General features: G+C 47.0%; 1 long non-coding RNA gene across 1 annotated transcript; it reads right to left on the bottom strand.

The window, feature by feature from the left end:
• Nucleotides 1-9,051: 9,051 nt before the first annotated feature.
• On the bottom strand, nucleotides 9,052-11,125 carry LOC141168066 (uncharacterized). Its single transcript, XR_012251824.1, has 3 exons — nucleotides 10,948-11,125; nucleotides 10,087-10,242; nucleotides 9,052-9,784 (listed from the first exon to the last, which is right to left on the bottom strand). It is a non-coding gene; the product is annotated as an uncharacterized lncRNA (long non-coding RNA).
• Nucleotides 11,126-12,757: the final 1,632 nt, after the last annotated feature.

Raw genomic sequence — 12,757 nt, 5'->3', positions numbered from 1 at the left:
ACTTTCAATGTACATGCCATAGTTTAGCCGCCCCTCATATTTGTTTTTTAGTGCACGTGTACCCATGCTGGTCATAACATACCTGCTGGATGTTGTAACCAAATCTTAACTTTAATTTTGTGTTCCCACAGCACCATCGGCAAGATGATGACATCCCGGCTACGGAACGTGGTATGGAGGAGGAAAAGAAAGGCCAGCTTGCTGCCATCGCCAGATCTAATATCTCTGGCGAACAAGATTCTACTGCTGCAGACCCAGGCCAAGCGGGACAGCTTTGCAACATTTGCTGGCGAGAGACTACAGAGGCTGGATGACCGACAGAGGGCGCACGCAGAAAGGGTCATGTTTGAGACTTTAAGTAAAGCGGCAGCTGGTGAACTTAATGAGACTTCTACTGTACATACTCGGATCGACCCTGGCCCTTTTCAACAACATTCTTGGACCCATACGTTGGACCCACTTCGCAGCACACCAGTGCAGAGGATCCGGCATCCACAAAGCCTTGCCCCCCCCCCCCACAGTATCCCATGTGTTCGGATTCTTTTGTTTCCCCCAGGCATGGATACACAAATACAGGCAATCGATATGAAGAACTGTAGTGATGTTTCATTTCAATTTTTGTTATCATTTTGTAAATATTGTTAATTTAATACTTATTTAAATTGTTAAAATTGTTCACATTTTTGTTTGTTTATAAAAAAAAATGTTTTATTGTCCTCTTTTTTAACTTTACCCCTGCCCTCTGATCTCCCCCTGATTGAAATAAAAATGTTTTTTTGTTGTCTTATTTTCTGCTTTACCTCTTCCCGAGGGTGGGACCCCTCACCCCTGCCCTCCGATCCCTTCCCAATCTCCATTCCCTCCCCTATATTCCCTACCCTCTATTCCCATCCCTGTTCTCCGCTGGTGATCACCTCCTCCCCTTCTCCTTTTCCCGCTCCAGGCTTCATCAACTGTCTTCTGTCTTCTCCCTGTGTCCTCTGGTCTTCTTCACAGCTGGTCTTCTTCCTTTCCTCTTCCTACTTCCCTTGTTTTAGTCTTTGGGGTCATAGTCATGGTGCACTGTATGGCAATGATCTGCCATACCATGCACCATGAGTCTGACTCTGATTATAGGTTGTATATACTAGATTCTTGATAGGGCGTTGATCCAGGGAACTAGTCTGATTGCCGTATGTGGAGTCAGGAAGGAATTTTTTTCCCCGAAACGGAGCATGGTTTTTTTTTGCCTTCCTCTGGATCAACATGTTAGGTCTTCCTTCAACTTTTCATACTATGTTCCTATTCTTTCCTCTTCTCTCTTCTTCTTGAATTAGCTGGCATCTGTGAAAGCCGACTTCAGACGGCTTTCCTGCCCCCACACAACATCAGCTGATAACCTCAATTAGCAGGCGTCTATGAAAGCCGACTTCGGAGTCGACTTTCCTGCCCCCGCACAACATCAACTGATAACATCAATTAGCAGGCGGCTATGAAAGCCGACTTCAGACGGCTTTCCTGCCCCCACACAACATCAGCTGATAACATCAATTTGCAGGAGGGTGTGAAAGCCGACTTCAGAAGGCTTTCCTGCCCCCACACAACATCAGCTGATAACCTCAATTAGCAGGCGGCTATGAAAGCCGACTTCAGACGGCTGTCCTGCCCCCACACAACTTCAGCTGATAACCTCAATTAGCAGGCGGCTATGAAAGCTGACTTCAGACGGCTTTCCTGCCCCCACACAACATCAGCTGATAACCTCAATTAGCAGGCGGCTATGAAAGCTGACTTCAGACGGCTTTCCTGCCCCCACACAACATCAGCTGATAACCTCAATTAGCAGGCGGCTATGAAAGCCGACTTCAGATGGCTTTCCTGCCCCCACACAACTTCAGCTGATAACATCAATTAGCAGGAGGGTGTGAAAGCCTACTTTGGAGTCGGCTTTCCTGCCCCCGCACTGCTCGTCAGGTAGTATCACACAGGATAGGATTAGATACACAACTCTTCAGGCAGTATCACACAGGATAGGATTACATACACAACTCAGCAGACAGTATCACAAAGAATAGGATTAGATACACAGCTCAGCAGACAGTATCACACAGGATAAGATTAGATACACAACTCTTCAGGCAGTATCACACAGGATAGGATTAGATACACAACTGGCCAGGCAGTATCACACAGGATAGGATTAGATACACAACTCGTCAGGCAGTATCACACAGGATAGGATTAGATACACAACTTGTCAGGCACTATCACACAGGATAGGATTAGATACACAACTCGACAGGCAGTATCACACAGGATAGGATTAGATACACAACTCGACAGGCAGTATCACACAGGATAGGATTAGATACACAACTCGTCATGCAGTATCACACAGGATAGGATTAGATACACAACTCAGCAGACAGTATCACAAAGAATAAGATTAGATACACAGCTCAGCAGACAGTATCACACAGGATAAGATTAGATACACAACTCGTCAGGCAGTATCACACAGGATAGGATTAGATACACAACTGGTCAGGCAGTATCACACAGGATAGGATTAGATACACAACTCGTCAGGCAGTATTACACAGGATAGGATTAGATACACAACTCGTCATGCAGTATCACACAGGATAGGATTAGATACACAACTCAGCAGACAGTATCACAAAGAATAAGATTAGATACACAGCTCAGCAGACAGTATCACACAGGATAAGATTAGATACACAACTCGTCAGGCAGTATCACACAGGATAGGATTAGATACACAACTGGTCAGGCAGTATCACACAGGATAGGATTAGATACACAACTCGTCAGGCAGTATTACACAGGATAGGATTAGATACACAACTCTTCAGGCAGTATCACACAGGATAGGATTAGATACACAACTCAGCAGACAGTATCACAAAGAATAGGATTAGATACACAGCTCAGCAGACAGTATCACACAGGATAAGATTAGATACACAACTCGTCAGGCAGTATCACACAGGATAGGATTAGATACACAACTGGTCAGGCAGTATCACACAGGATAGGATTAGATACACAACTCGTCAGGCAATATCACACTGGATAGGATTAGATACACAACTCAGCAGACAGTATCACAAAGAATAGGATTAGATACACAGCTCAGCAGACAGTATCACACAGGATAAGATTAGATACACAACTCATCAGGCAGTATCACACAGGATAGGATTAGATACACAACTCGTCAGGCAGTATCACACAGGATAGGATTAGATACACAACTCGTCAGGCAGTATCACACAGGATAGGATTAGATACACAACTCTTCAGGCAGTATCACACAGGATAGGATTAGATACACAACTCATCAGACAGTATCACACAGGATAGGATTAGATACACAACTCATCAGACAGTATCACACAGGATAAGATTAGATACACAACTCGTCAGGCAGTATCACACAGGATAGGATTAGATACACAACTCATCAGGCAGTATCACACAGGATAGGGTTAGATACACAACTCTTCAGGCAGTATCACACAGGATAGGATTAGATACACAACTCAGCAGACAGTATTCGGAGTTGGCTTTCCTGCACCGCACAACATCAGCTGATAACCTCAATTAGCCCGCAGGCACAGACCCCGTAAGTATCGCGGCTCTTTCCAGCAGCCGCTGACATCAGCGCTGTAGTGCAGTGTATTGCCGCGCAGAGACCGGCTCTCTGCACAGCAACACCAGTGCCAGCCGCCGGCCTATCAGAGGCCGGCAGCTGACATCTGCGCATGACAGTGACGTCATACGCCGCTGCGCTGGGACACAGATGTCAGCTGCTAGTCTCTGATAGGCCTGCGGCTGGCACTGGTGTTGCTGTGCAGAGAGCCGATCTCTGCGCGGCAATACACTGCACTACAGCGCCGATGTCCGCCACTGCTGGAAAGAGGCGCGATACTTACGGGGTCTCTGCCTGCTGGCCGCATGAAGCAGCCGGAGGGTCCGCATGCGGCCCGCGGGACGCGTGTTTGAGACCTCTGATCTATACAGATGCATACATATAATGGGTGTGAGTGATGAAACATCTTGTTTGTTTGTAACAAAGTGTAGACAACAGTGGATGTAAACTTTAACTGTTTTTATAAAAATAGAAAAAATATAACAACAAACCAAAAAATATCAACAACATAAAAAAAAATTTTATTGGCTGCCGCGACGCTCATGGGCTGCCACAAATCTTGCCAGCATCACTCCGAGCTGGTGGATCTCTTCACTCAGTGTCCGTTGTGACGCCAGGAGATCGTGTAATGTTGGGATTTCTACGGAGGTAATTGTTAAACTTAAGTCCAATAATTCTGTACATTCATCAAATTAAGGCTATGTGCCCACGATGCACCACTCCCGGGTACCATCCGCACATTAGAACACGCTAATTACGCAAGTACATATGCAGTATTGCGGAATTGGCGCATTATAATGCAAGTCAATGGCAGCGCTAAAAAAAAACCCTTCTGCAAAATAATTGGTAGTGCTTCGTTTTTTTCCGCAATGATAATCTGCAGCGGAAATTTCCGCAGCATGTGCACAGAACATGCGGATTATCATTGGGGAACATTGCTGCCCTTCTACCATGCGCTTTTAATGCGTTTCCACAGCTGTAAAAACGCTGCAGAAACGCCTTAAAAAACGCATTGTGGGCACACAGCCTATCAGGTACATGTTTGTTATTTAACACTTACGGTTTTCGGTTTGCTCAGATGATGACGAGCTGATGGACCACCCGGATCCCCTGGCATCACCGGCTAGGGAAAGACACAACACTTCATAGTACATGACAGCCCTATACTTTCCAAGTTGTATGGACCGTATTTTATGTGAAAGCATTACCGTAAGACGAAGCTGCACCTATATCACGGAGTGATGCTGGCGAACCTGTGGATGAGTGCTGCTGGGGCTCCGGGGCTGCAGGTGACTCCCGCGGGGGCTCTGGGGCTGCAGGTGCTGGAAAACAAATAACATTAGATACCTAAAGTAATTGCAGTTGTAACTAATGTGCTGCCATATATTGTGCTAACGTATTTTAAAACCACTCACCACGATGGAGCAAAGTCTGTGACCGGATGCTGGAGATACGGTCGGCAGACCTATACTTCAGGTCCGCCAGCTTCTTTCTGATTTGGGTAGCAGAGCGCTGCACCCCAAATTTCCGGACCAGGCCCCGACCGATCCTCTGCAGCACCGCCCGTTTATGGAGCACTGGACGTTCAGAGTGCACATGGCACTCATAATCCAGTGCATCCAGCTGCTCCACATGGTAGCGCACCTCAGCATCGCCCCAAGGAGATGCTCTCACCCTGGATGCCATATTGCTACTAATGAGCTAGGCCGCAACTACGTCGTTAGACACGCCCACGACGCATCAGCGTCGGTCACCATGCCCACGACGCATTAACGTCACCCATAAGCACGCTCACTTATTAGAGGACGCTACTGCGACTTGAATTATTAGCATCTCTGGCAGACTGGAGACGCTGTATTGATAATGCGTCATCTGTAGAACGCAGCAGCGTTTCCAGTCTGACGGTCACACAGGAACACTGGTGTCTAGGTGGTTTTAAGTAGAAATATGTATCTATATTTTTAGATAGGTATGCATACTTTTGTGTCTGTGAGTATGTATGTGTATATCTAGTTATCTGTATATAAGTGTGGATATGGGTGTAGATTTTTATGTATCTGAATATGTATGTGTATATGGATGTATCTGTATACATATGAGTACAACAGTGGCGTACCGCCATTGGCGGCAGGCCACATAACTGCTATGGGGCCCGTGGCCGTAGGGGGCCCGTGAGCCAGCGGACCCCATAGCAGTCTCCCCCATTCTGTACCCCACGCTCCGCTGTTTGATTGCCGCCGCCGCCCACTGCCACTGTGTTTAGACATGGCCGCGCGCTGTGCGGCAGTGTCTTGTGGTAATGACGGCAGGGGCGACACTGCACCTTTAATTGTGCTTGTGTCGGCCCTGCTGCGTCATTACTACAAGACACAGCCGCACAGCACACTACACGCAGCCATTACTGAGTACAGTGCCGGTGGGTGGCGGTTAATCAAACAGCGGCAACGCTGCTACGATGCACCACGCTGTGTCAGACAGTGGAGCTGCCAGCTGCTGTCGTGATAAGAAATACAGGCTGCAGAGACTGAAGCAGCGGGGAATGAGGAGTGGTAAGTATGTATTTATATATTTTTGTAAATCAGTCAGTACTGATAATACTGGAGGACTGGGGCTGCCTTTTACTCTATGGGGGGCTGCATTATACTGTGTGGAGGACCACAGCGAGTGCATTATGTATATGTATGTGACGCGCCCCTGGGCCTGTGTCGCGCTGCGTTGCGCACGCGGGAGCTTACCCGGAGCCGGATCTCTTGAGGGTTGTAGTCTCGTGGCGGTGATCCGGTCCGTGCCCAGGGAGTCAGACTAAGTGGCGCTGTATCAGCGGTAGATGATGGACGACTACGCCACCCGTTGAATGCAGCTATGGAGCTGCCGCTGCAGGGCAGACCGCTGAGGCCGGTGGAAGGATGGTGCAGCGTGGATGGTATAACCCCCAACGGGAGGGGTATGGCCTCAGGGCAGCCGACGTGGATGATGGGGGTAGCAGGAACCACTCAGAGACGATGCGGTGTAGTTCAGGGTCTTTACTGGTGACAAAGATAGACCCTCCCGGAGTACTGGCTAGCGGTTGGGGCCTGGTCAGTCCTTGAGCAGATGGGATCTCCCCTGGCCAGGCGGAGTTGTAGGCCTCCCAAACTAACGATACTCTTCTGGCTACCTTGCTAGAAGCGAGTATAAGTAGCCCACGTCCCTGAGTGTACCGTGTGGTGCTCACCCGTATGGCCGGTGACTCGGGGCCTTCTAGTAGCTTCCGCTCCACGACGGCGGTGCTGGTCCCATGCGTGTGACCGTGCCTTCGGGTTTCTTGGCCAGAGGACCTGAAATCCCCTGCCTTACGGATTCTGCTGCTGGGTAGGAGTTAGTCCCCACAGCCTCGGACTCCGGGTCCGGTAAGAAATCTTCTCAGTCAGGGCGAGCTCTGCAGCTGCCAGCCCCTGACTCTTTGTAACACTGCTCCCACAGAGCTCCTGATGTTCTTTCCTATATCTGCTTCTCTTCTCTGTCTCTACTTCTTCTCTACTCACTAACCCTGCCTCAGCCCTAGGTTTATATAGGGGAAGTTCTTCCCCTCCCAGGACTGGGCAGGAGGTGTGGCATGCACAGGATCCCTGACCAAGAGACCTCCCACCTGCTCTCAGACATAACATTGCTGTTACTGTGGAAACCAGACCCCTGGGGTGCCACATATGCATATGTATATGCTCTCCCATCCTGGTATACAGGGCTGTGGAGTCGGCAAGCCAAACCGACTCCTCAATTTCCATGACTCCGACTCCACGACTCCAACTCCCTCATACATGGCTCATGTGATACATTAGGGTCATTACACTGTGCATGTGGAGGCTAAAAAGGAGGAATTCACCATCGGGGTATCATACTGTGTTAAGGGGGACACTTTTGTTGGCATCATATTTTATGGGGCTATGAAAGAGGAATCTAGGAGTTCAGAAAGGAAGAAAGTTGCTATGCAAAGGCTGGAAGGTTGTGAGATCTGCTCTTCTGTGTCCCCAACAATTATTTACTTTTTTTTTTTTTTTGTGGGGGGTCCCCAATTATAACTTCTGCTATGGGGTCCCATGATTCCTATGTACGCCACTGGAGTAGTACACGTATGTATATACGGGCCCTTACTATTGAAACAATGAGAAACAAAGCTTTTGCAAAGTTAAACACAGTTTATTACACAAATCAATACAAAACTGAAAGTAGTGTAGAATTGTCAGTAGTTGCCCACTATAAGTTCTGATGCTGCCAAGTAACAGCACCAGGACCGTTAAAATACTGGCAGTAGTTGTCGCGGCAGGTCTTCGCATCCTGGGTGTTTCTGCCATGTCCCACTGGTTGAAGGCCTGCAATTGCAGGATCGTTTGAACGCCATTCTCCGAGCTCCACTTCCCCATTGGCTAGGTCCACAGAGTCCAAGAAGCCAGGCGGACAGTACGTAATTGCATCACGTCGACGAAGAAAGTTGTGAAGCGTGCAACAGGCCAAAACAACAGAGTCTATTGATGCAAGCTTCATGTTAATTGGCGTGTGAAAAACTCTGAAGCGGTTGGCCATGATACCGAAGGCATTTTCGACAACACGACGTGCCCTTGACAAACGATAATTGAAAATTCTTCTTTCCTGGGTAAGACTTTTTTGGGGGAACGGTTTAATAAGATTGGGATGAAGTGGGAAGGCTTCATCGCCGACAAAAACAAAATTAAGGTTACTTGTAGTCTCTGAGTTGGGAGGCAAGTGTAGGTCACAGTTGTCCAATCGCTCTCCAAAAAGTGTGCTCTAAAACACCACCATCAGAAACCCTGCCGTTCATGCCAACATCTACATTTATAAATTCGTAATTGGCGTTAACAAGGGCCATCATGATGATGCTGAAATAGCCCTTATAATTATAAAAATAGGATCCGCTATTTGGTGGCTGAGTGATTCGGACATGTTTCCCGTCCAAAGCCCCACCACAGTTAGGGACCTGCCACAGCTGCTCAAAATCAGAGTGTCACGCTGTCTCTGTATACTGGAGGTAGGGGGCCTAAGCTGATCCTAAGCTGGGGCCCTGACTAATCCCTCAACCTGGAGGTACTGTTAAAGGTACAGAGGTCCAGGCCGCCAGCGTAACCCCTACCTCCTGAGGATCCCTGCACCTAAGTAATCTAGTCCTGAGAAGGACCCCGATCACAACAAAAGGGGACAAGTAATAATATGCCCACACACAGTACTTAGACGAACGAGACAGTACAAGGGAAAAACCAAAACCACCTTGCATACAAAAACTACACAACTACAACAGAGGGAACACCAACGGGAAAGGAGATAAATGATAAAGCGAGGAAGGGAAAAAACACTCCAAATACACTTATCTCTGAAACTCCAAATACCACGATCCGCTCTGTTAGTCTGCATGAAATGCTTTCACCGACACTTCCCTAACAGACCAGCAGGCATTTGAAGGAGTCTCACTACAGCAGCATTGATTGCAGCTGGGCGAGGCTGGACCTCGTCTAGCACAGAGAGAGAGAGAATTAACTCCCTCACTGCCGAAAAACACAAAGCACCAAAAAGTCAGCTGCGAGAAGTCAGGCTGTGTAATCGTGACGATCTTCGTGGCGACACACCCGTGACACAGAGGCAATCTTTTTCCATTCCTCCTCCGTGTTGGGAAACTGTATGTAACTACGTAGACTGTGGTAAATTGCATTACATGTCTCCGGGATTAGAACACTGAGCATGGGCCTTGAAATGGCTGCAGAAAAATGCAAGTCTTGGAGTGAGCGTCCGGTGGCCAGGAATCTCAGTGTGACTGCCAATCTTTCATCTGCCGGAATGGCAGCACGCATCGCTGTATCCTTCCGTTGAATACGTGGCGTAACTCGTTCCAGTAACTCTTTAAAAGATTCCTCTGACATCCTCAGATAGTTGCGGAAATCATGAGGATTCTTCTCCTGAAGCTCTCTTACAAGTTGAATGTGGGACAATTCAGACCTCTTCTGCAGCCACTCTCTGGTCCACATGCGACGCTTTCGTTTGGAACGCCTCTGTAGCTCTCGTGCCTCATCTTGACGCCGAGCTTCCTCAACCAGCAATGCAGCAACCACAATAGCACACTGCCCGTCGTCCATGATTTGCAAACTGCAAACATAACATGAAAAGATGAGAACACTTTCAACAAAACAATTAACACAAGTATTGAAACTGTACATAAAAAATATCATGGAAAACCATGTTCCATTCTGTTAGTGAGCATGACAGAAAACGTGCTGTGTGGGTGTGTGTGCATGAGACCCCTAAAATATCTGTCCATGCAAAAGCATATATATACAGATAGAAGCCAAGCCCTCCCTCCCTGAAGAGCAAAGATAGCAGATAATTGGTAAATGTGCGATAAATGAATTAAAAATGGAAACGTATGTGAGACCTCAAACAATACCTACCTCGATAAAGATGCCTGATTTGTTCAAAGCGGAGTCACAGCTGGAGAACGCTACAATGATCCGCAAAAATCAGCACTAGTCCAATGAACGGATATTAACAGCCCGGAGAACTCTGCTAGGATCTGCAATCAACAGTCCGGAGAACTCTGCTAGGATCTGCAATCAAGCACGAGGTCAGAAACAAAGGACGGAATCGCTATTCTGTTGCCTTCTTTATGCGCGGCCGGAAATGAGAACGCTGTAGCGACCACCAATCGGGGACGAGGGGCGCGGAAAAGTCCAATTTATGCACGCCTACGTGTCTCTGCTCTGAATCGCTGACGAGGTCGTTGGCTAGGTGTCAAATACAGCGATGCACACTGCCCAGCGGGAGTGCAACGACCCAGGAATGGTCCAGGAAGCTTTGTAACGATCAACGATCTCACAGCAGGGGCCTGATCGTTGCTACCTGTCAAACGTAACGAGATCGCTAGCGATGTCACTATTGCGTCACAAAACCCGTGACGTATCAACGATCTCGCTAGCGATCTCGTTATGTGTGACAGGGCCTTAAGGCTGGCTCTGTAAGAGGAAGATGCCGGCTGTGAGCCCGCCATACAGACCATGACTGAGACGTTCAATTTCGTCAGAGTGTGCGAGGGGTTAAATTTGTTGCATGTTAATCTATGTTATCTATTCTGCAGAATTTCCCTACACGATTTTTTACCATGCAATTTATACAATATAACACATTGTCAAGATTAGATGATATGTAGCACCTGCAACTGATGCTGTTGCCATATTTTTAAAGCGATTGACCAATGTCACATTCACCCTTATGATGATATTGCAGTTGTTTTGCTCTTCCGTGTTTAAACTCACCTTTTATGCAATGTTTATACTCTGTCTTTTATTGTTATTGCAGAAAATTGGCTTCATGGAGGATCACGCATTGGTAGGTCTGCTGTTCGGCTGTCAATGACAGACTGGTTCCCTGTATAGAAGGTGACTTTTTTTTAATATTTTTTTCAGCCTTCTTTGTCTTCAGATACAAATTGCATATGTTGCACTGTGTACAATATACAACAGATGAAAACCCCAGTGCCACTCCCTCTGTGGGTACTGACAACTACATTGGATATACATAGTCACACCCCTGTTAAAATGTCAGGTTTTTGTCATGTAGTTAATTATTACCATACAGCTCCCTTGACCTCTCAATGTAAAATCTAGTACATGTACTTGATTGTGAAGGTTACAGCGAGTGGAGAGGACTCAGGAGCTGAGATTTCGCCACACGCCATAGATGGCGGCTATATTCCATAGCTGTTATCTGTGTTTGACAGCAGTGGCGATCAGAGCTGAGATCTGATCACAGCTTTAACCATTTAACACATTTAAATTGAATGTACACTGACTTAATAGCTGCTGAGTAAAAAAAAAGATTGCATACAGACAGCACATGACCAACAAATGAGAAAAAAATCGTCCCACCATCCTGGATGAGAATGGGACTGATTTTTTGTATACGCTCAGGTGACCCAAGCCTAAGGCCTCGATTCATCAAGACCAGTTTTATTCATACTGGTCTTGATGAGGGGGCTGGAGTCAGACACGCCTGATTAATGAAGAGGCGAACACCTCTTAATGAATGAGACATGTCTGAAAAGTGGCGTGTCAAGAATAATCACAGCCCAGGAATGTCACGCAGAACTACCCGCTGTAATCTTGTAAGCGAACAGCTCTCTGCCGCCTCCTATCATATGGACAATTACACGATTGACCGCAGGCTGTTTGCACTAATGGGCTGATTATCGGGCAACTAACAGTGAGTGTATGATTTATACACCTCTGATTCCAACGCATGGAATATATGTATATACCTCCTATACAGTCATTGTGAATTCCACGATAACCCGGGTACTACTCGCTGCCACCACCAGCCATGTGAGGATTCCCTAACAAACAGGCAATCCCTGCATGTGTTGAGGCTGTATAACAGACGTAAATCATGCAGACGCAGGGACTCGAACATAAAACACGTGCACGCCGAAGGTACTCGGTTAGCACCCGAGCATGCTCAGTTAAAGGGTTAAACGAGCACACTTGCTCATCACTAACAGTTACATAAAGTAAAACAGATCAAACAAAAGAACCTTACTATGCTGCTCGCAGAGACGAGTCAGCTAGTGAACAGAAGCAATCCAGTTGAAAACGTCTAGTTAACGGGATCAAGCTTACACTGACATGCATCTTCCTCAGCATTGAACACAGATCATAATTTGCCTTGATCTTTTATCACCCCCTTAGTTCCACCCACACACCCCTCCCGTGATAATCTCACGTGGGCTGGGTTGTCAAATGTCTTCAGCTCTTCAGGATTTTATGAGATCTCCAACTTATGCGATAACTCCTCTCCAGATGATTGCAGAAGTTCGAGATTGCCACCATATTTCTCATCAGGATTTTATCTTTACCCATAGACCAAACATGACATGACTGTTGTCAGTTATCTGTACACTATTGATTTGGGGCTTATAGGCAGGTGTCACAGTTATGAGAATATATGCATCGCCTTCCCTGGTTCGCCCTGATGCTGAAAATGTATGTCTCATCAATATCGGATTTATAAAAACTTCGATATTCAATATTTTCTTCCGGAGACATTAAGTCTGGGCTGGCTTATTGTAAT

Source organism: Phyllobates terribilis, unplaced genomic scaffold, assembly GCF_046119375.1.
Source record: "Phyllobates terribilis strain yellow unplaced genomic scaffold, ASM4611937v1 Scaffold_1__5_contigs__length_1240528914, whole genome shotgun sequence".
Classification (NCBI taxonomy): Eukaryota; Metazoa; Chordata; class Amphibia; order Anura; family Dendrobatidae; genus Phyllobates; species Phyllobates terribilis.
The sequence above is the reverse complement of the archived record's forward strand: the minus strand, read 5'-3'. Positions and strand labels throughout refer to the sequence as shown.